We start from the raw sequence: 6,749 nt of genomic DNA, 5'->3' as shown, positions 1-6,749 counted from the left end.
GGAATATCCCACATGCTGCAGAGCAACTAGCTCCACAACTACTGAGCCTGTGTGCCACAACCACTGAAGCCTGCACGCTCTAGGGCCTGTATGCTGCAAATGCTGAGCCTGCATGCTTGCAGCTACTGACGCCCGCGCGGCTAGAGCCCGTGCTCCGAAACAAGAGAAACCACCACGATGAGAAGCCCACGCACCGCAATGAAGAGTAGCCCCCGCTTGCAGCAACTAGAGAAAGCCTGCACGCAGCAACAAAGACCCAACGCAGCCAAAAATAAATAAATTAAATAAATAAATAAAATTTGAATTGTTCTGGCTACACTTTGACCCAGAATCGCCACGTTTGCAGATATCTCACAGGAATATTAAAGCACTGATCTGTAAAAATAAATGTACAAGGATGTTTATTGTAGCATTGTTTTAAGTGGCCCAAACTGGAAAGAATGTGAATATTCACCAATAACATAATGACTGAATAGGTTATGTTGCCCCCATATTGTGAAACCTAATGAAGCAATTTTAAAAAATTTGTTGTATCTCTGTATATTGACATGGAGGCCTGATATAAATAAAAATGTAAAAATTTAGAGTAAAATTCTAAATAAAATTCTAAATTAAAAAATGTAAAGACAAAAATTCTAGACCTAGCTACAGATGTTTGCATATGGGGATGCACACCCCAAAATTCAAGGAATTGAATTTTTTCCCAAATTTCAGCAATCATGAAAGTTATTATCTGAAATTGGTATAATGTTTCTGGAGGGCAATTTGTCAATATGCATTAAGATCTGAATGTTCATGGCCTTTGACAATGTATCATTTTAAGGATTTTTTGCCAAGAAAATAACTTAGGATGCTTGCAACAATGTAATTGCGAGAATATTCATAGCATTTTGTGCTTCTTTTTCTTTTCTCTCGTTTTTTTTTTAAAATTTTTGGCCATGCCACACGGCATGTGGGATCTTAGTTCCCTGATGGAACCCGTGCCCCCTGCAGTGGAAGCGCAGAGTCTTAACCACTGGACCGCCAGGGAAGTCCCAGCATTTTGTGCCTCTAATGGAGAGCTGTTGGGAGAAACCTCTATTCAACAATAGAGGGGTCATTAAACTGAGGCACAGCTACACATGGAATCCTACAATGCCATGAAAAACAAATTTTGTAAGTATATTTACTTCCATGAAAGATGTCGATTGTATATCGTGATGTGGAAAATTCAGGTTAGGAAACAGTATGGACAGTGTAATTACATTTTGATTTTGTAATGCAATGAGTGTATGTATGTATATTGGAAAGAATTTGAAAATCAACACTATGAAATGCTAATGGCGATTGCCAGTGTGTGGCAGACCTTGGGAAGGCTTTGCTTTCATTTTCACTTCATTGTATTTTGTCAAAAAATTTTTGTGTATGTGGCAAGCATGTATTGCTTTTATAATAAGATTATTTTTCAATATTAAAAAATCACTGTAATCTCTGTCTTCTGCCCCTTTCCCTGTTCTAGGATGCATCTCCCTCATGGAATTGTAGCTGCAGTAGAATCTGATATTTTCTTGACTCTATTATCACCTAAAGAGGTGTCCTTTTAGTCACATACTCCACTGGGGGAGAAACGCTACCCCACGCTCTGCCCTTATGTCTTGAGTGAACTGGCCACAGCGGCTCTTGGGTCTAGGGGAAGGCATGTAACACTTGCTGGCCAACTAGAGCATTGCAACCTCCCCCCCCCCCCCCCACAGGCCAACAACCACAATTATTGGTTCAGGGCTTGGGAAGGATGGCAACCTGGGGATGAGAAGAACCATGGGCAAAGAGCACAGACTCAAAGTGCTCCCACACCTGGCCAGGTGGAGCTTTGAAAAGAGGAGTATTTCTGAGGAAAGAGGAAACATGAAAATTTCTGGTGGCACAAATTTTTCCAAACAATTGGAACCAAGCTCTTCCGTTTCCCAGATCATATTTGGCATCCTGCTTTTGTCACTTAGCAATGTATCTGTGAGATTTGCATATAGAGAATTTTTATGACCATTTTAAAGGGTGTTCTGCTAATCATGGTCAGAATTCAGGTGGAAAAGGCCAGTCTTGAACTTTGCTTGCCACCATGCCAAACAGAAAAGAGAGATCTGGAGGGTCTCACACCAGGAATTAAATGATTTGGTCTAGAAGTGACATATTACTCATTGGCCAGTACCACTCACATGATCCCACCCATGCATAAAGAGCCTGGAAGGTAGAGAGCTGGAAACATCAGTGAAGATGAAGATAAAATGGTAATAGCTGTGTCAAAGTGATTGTGAATTTAAAATTTGATAAATATTGGCCAATTGTTTTCCAAAAACACTGCCTCAATCTGCATTCCCACAGTAGTCTTAGAGGGTACATTGCCCCACATCCAACCAACACTGGGTTCTCTCAAAGAATTTTTTTTGGTTTAATTTGCTCTGAGCAAATTAAAAGATGCTCCACTACCAGGGGGGAGCATCTTATTACTTTGAGTTTCATTTCTTTAGTTGTGGTGGAGATTGAATATTATTCCGCAGTTTATTGGCCATTTCTATTGCCTTTTTTTGGATGAACTATTGGGTTATATGTCTTTGTGCAAATAGTTTGGAATGGGTATCATTGTAGGTCAACTTTTGCCCATATCTTTTACTTTCTTCTCCAGGATAAATTCCCAAAGTTGAATGGATGAATGCAAGGCCATTCAGATTCTCGAGGCTTTTTGTATTTATTAGCAAACTGCCCTTCTAAAACGTACCAACATATACTCTCACAAAACACACTAGAACATGTTCATTTCCCTTGAGGCACTGTCAACACGATTTTATTTTTTTTCTTTTTGGCCGCACCACTCTGCATGTGGGATCTTAGTTCCCCGACCAGGGATGGAACTTGTGCCCCCTTCAGCGGAAGCACGGAGTCTTAACCACTGAACCGCCAGGGAAGTCCCCCAACACGAATTTTTATTACTTAAAATAAAAATGAAAAATATGCTAGTATGGTAGTAAGTCATTCTATAGAAGGTCTTTCTTTGAATTTCTGTTTTCTCTTATAAAATGCATATTTATTCAATTATAAAAGTAATACAAGTTTATTGCAAAAAATTCAAATGTATAAAATAGAAAATATGAGTCCCCTGTGGTCTCATGCCTAAAAACATAGCTAATAACTCTTTGATATATATATTTTCAGATTCTTTTCTAGGTTATTAGTTATTAACATAAATAACTACTGCAATTAATCTATTATTATTGTTTTACAAATCTTTGACATACTCTTATACTGCTTCTTTCATTTTTAACTAAACAACTTACTGTCTCCCCATGGCAGTACCTGCAAGTCTGGTTTAATCTCTTTAATGAATGCCTGTTATTTCACACTATGTATATAATGTAACATATTTAAATGATTTCACGTTGGTGGACATTGGAGTTGTTTGTAAAAATTTCCAATAAAATAATGTTTATTCCAAATTTCACAGTGTTGTGATAAAAATTCTTGTGCTTCAATTTTGTATTATACTTTTTTTTACAGTGGGCAAGGAGTAAATTTCCATTTCTTGGATTACTAGAGGGCGTGCACATCTTTTTTGTAGGCTATCAGCCACTTACATGTTTCCTTTAATAGGCTTGATGTTCATGACCATTTTCCTTTTGGTTTTTCTCTTGGTGAGGGTCTTCATATTTTTCTCCTTTATTTAAAGAAGTCTTTATACGTTATGTTGTAAATATTTTCCTCCGGATTTCTATTTGCCTTTGAAAGTTGTGCACGTGTTTTGGCCACGAAAGTGTTAAAATCAGGAGCAGGAAATGTCCGCAGCGCTGCGTGGACCTCCTTGTTCCGCAGGCAGTAGACTAGATCAGGCAGCACATGGGCATGGCCACCGTGTAGATGACAGACAGCAACTTGTTGAGGTCAGTGCAGTGGGTTCGACACGGCTGGGGCGGGAATACGTGAAGAGAACCACTGAGCAGAAGATGTCCACCACAGTCAGGTTGGGGGCGCAGGTGGAGGGGTTGCTGCCGGCAGCAGCCGAAGACATTTGGAGCACAGCCCTCCTGATGGCCACATATGAGGGCAGAGCAACTAGCAGAATCCTGCAGATGACGATGGCAGAGATGAAGTCGACCAGCTCCGTCAGGGTCACGTGGGTGCAGGACAGGTTGAGCAGAGGGGAGACATCACAGAAAAATTGGTTGAGGACATTGGGGCCACAGGAGGACAGGCTGGCGATGCATGATAGCTTGACCACCGAGACCAACAACCCACAAAGCCATGAGGACAAAGCTAAACCCAGGCATATCTGGGGCCTCATGAGCAGCAGGTAGGGTAGTGGGTGGCAGATGGCCACATAGTGGTCATAGGCCATGGAGGCCAGGAGGGTGCACTTGGTGCCAATGAGAGATATGAATAAAAAAAGCTGAATTATGCAGGCTGTGAAGGGCACATGGCATGCACCGGACCTCAGCCCCATGAGCAAACTGGGCATGGTCACTGACATGTAGCACATCTCCAGGCAGCTCAGGTTGCCCAGGAAGAAGTACATGGGCTTTCAGAGCTCACCATGACTGCAGACAAGGAAAATGATGCGCGTTTTCTCCAGGAGGGTGAGCAGGTAGAGAGTCAGGAAGCACAATCCTTATGCCTTGCCTGGCAGATAAACCCAGTAGGATAAACTTTTGCACTCTGGACATACTGCCCAAGTCCAGAGACCTCTCCATCTATGTAAGAAAGAAACAGCTTTGTAGAGACCATGATCCATGCAGAAATAAATTGATCAAAGGGGGAGAGCATATACAGTTAGGGCCCCTAGAGCCAATGCTACTTTGCTGTAGGTTGACTCTTGCTCTGAGCGCCAGCAAGGAGCAATTGGGAAATTGCAAAACCGGAAACGGAAAATTTAACACTATTTACTACATCTCTGATCATTGACAAGATACTCAACCTTTGTGAGCCTCCATTATCTTATCTGTAAAATGGAGGTGAAATCTATCCCCAGGAGGTCCTTAGTCCTTATGGATATTAAACATAGCAACAGATGAGAAAGTGCTTTATAAAGAGAGTCATGATTATTCCTTTACTTTTTTTAAAAAAAATAAATTTATTTATTTTTGGCTGTGTTGGATCTTCGTTGTGGTTCATGGGCTTCTCTTTGCGGTGGTTTCTCTTTGCGGTGGCTTCTCTTGTTGTGGAGCACCAGCTGTAGGCGCATGGGCTTCAGTAGTTGTGGCTCACAGGCTCTAGAGCACAGGCTCAGTAGTTGTGGCACACGGGCTTCATTGCTCTGTAGCATGTGGGATCTTCCCAGACCAGGGCTCAAACCAGTCCCCTGCATTGGCAGGCTGATTCTTAACCACTGCGCCACCAGGGAAGCCCCATGCACTGCTTTTTGAGCATCCCCTGCCATTCGCGAGCTTTTCCGAAGACACAGCATGACCAATCTCAAGGCAGTGCCCGTTTTCTTCCTCCGGGTTTCTCAGCGGTCCCTGAGATACAGCTGCTCAGCGCTGCTGCCTTCCTTCTGGTTTACCCGGCCGCGTTTCTGGGGAACATCTCCATCGTCGCCGTCGTGACGCTGGACGCCCGCCTGCACACGCCCATGTACTCCTTCCTCAAACACCTCTCCTTGGTGGATATCTGCTCCGTGTCCACCACCCTGCCCCGGGCCCTGGTGGCCACCCTGCTGGGCTCGGGGCAGATTTCCCTCCATGTGTACATGTTCCAACTCTGCCTTTGTCTGCCTGGAGTCTGCAGAGTGTTTTCTCATCACCTCCATGGCTTGACCATTGTCTGGCCACCTACAGGCCCCTGGTGTACGGGGCAGCCATGAGGCCCTGGACCTGTGTCTCCGTGGCGGCGGCCTGGGGCAGTGGGCTCCTCTTCTCTGCCCTCCCCTAACCAACACCTTCTCCCTGCTCTTCTGCGGCCCCAACGTGATTGACCACTTCTGCGACATCCCGCCACTCCTGCGCCTAGCCTGTGCCAACACAGCTGTCCACGACACTGCGGGATTTGCAGCCAGCGGTTGCGTCATCATCAGCTGCTTTAGCCTCACTGTCCTGTCCTGTGTGCGCATCTTGGCCACGGTGGTTCAGATCCGCTCAGCAGCCAGCCCCTGGAAGGCCTTCTCCAGGTGTTCCTCCCACCTGGCCACCATCCTCCTGTTTTACGGCACTGGCAGCTCTGCCTACATGCAGCCCACCGCGCGATATTCCCCTCAGCAAGGGCGCCTAGCTGCCGTCTTCTACTGCATCCTCATGCCCACCCTAAATCCGCTTATCTACAGCCTGAAGAACAAGGACATGAAGGGATCCCTGCGGAAGCTGTATCTTCAGGTGCCACCTTAAGACATGGAGTGACCCAGAAATCCAGCCTCACAGGATTTTCCTTGTGGTCATAGTGGAGGTGTTAATGTCTCCAGAGACCACCAGGAACACACTGGGTGGCCCAAAAAGTTGACAACAACGTTGATGCTGATTCATGCAGGAAGCCCCAGTAGGCAGCTGGATAAAATGGAGACGTGCCCAAGGTGCATTTAATTTAGGCAAATGGTACTGTACATACACAGGGGAAGGTAGAAAGAGGGAGAGAAAAATTTAAAAAACAGTTGACTTTCGGTGTTCACGGGCTCCACATCTGCGGATTCAACCAACCGTGGATCGTGTGCTCTGTTTACAATCCCTGGTTAGTCGAACCCGTGAATGCAGAACCTGTGGGTATGGAGGGCAGACTATGGGACTTGAGCATCCCTTCTG

The 6,749-nt window shown here is 44.7% G+C and overlaps 2 pseudogenes; one reads left to right on the top strand and one right to left on the bottom strand.

Moving 5' to 3' along the window:
- Positions 1 to 3,687: 3,687 nt before the first annotated feature.
- On the bottom strand, positions 3,688 to 4,715 carry LOC132416944 (olfactory receptor 6Z7-like; annotated as a pseudogene).
- A 656-nt stretch (positions 4,716 to 5,371) lies between these two features.
- Positions 5,372 to 6,341, top strand: LOC132416943 (olfactory receptor 5AR1-like; annotated as a pseudogene).
- The last annotated feature ends 408 nt before the right edge of the window (positions 6,342 to 6,749 follow it).

Source organism: Delphinus delphis, chromosome 20 (genome assembly GCF_949987515.2).
Source record: "Delphinus delphis chromosome 20, mDelDel1.2, whole genome shotgun sequence".
NCBI lineage: Eukaryota > Metazoa > Chordata > Mammalia > Artiodactyla > Delphinidae > Delphinus > Delphinus delphis.
The sequence above is the reverse complement of the archived record's forward strand: the minus strand, read 5'-3'. Positions and strand labels throughout refer to the sequence as shown.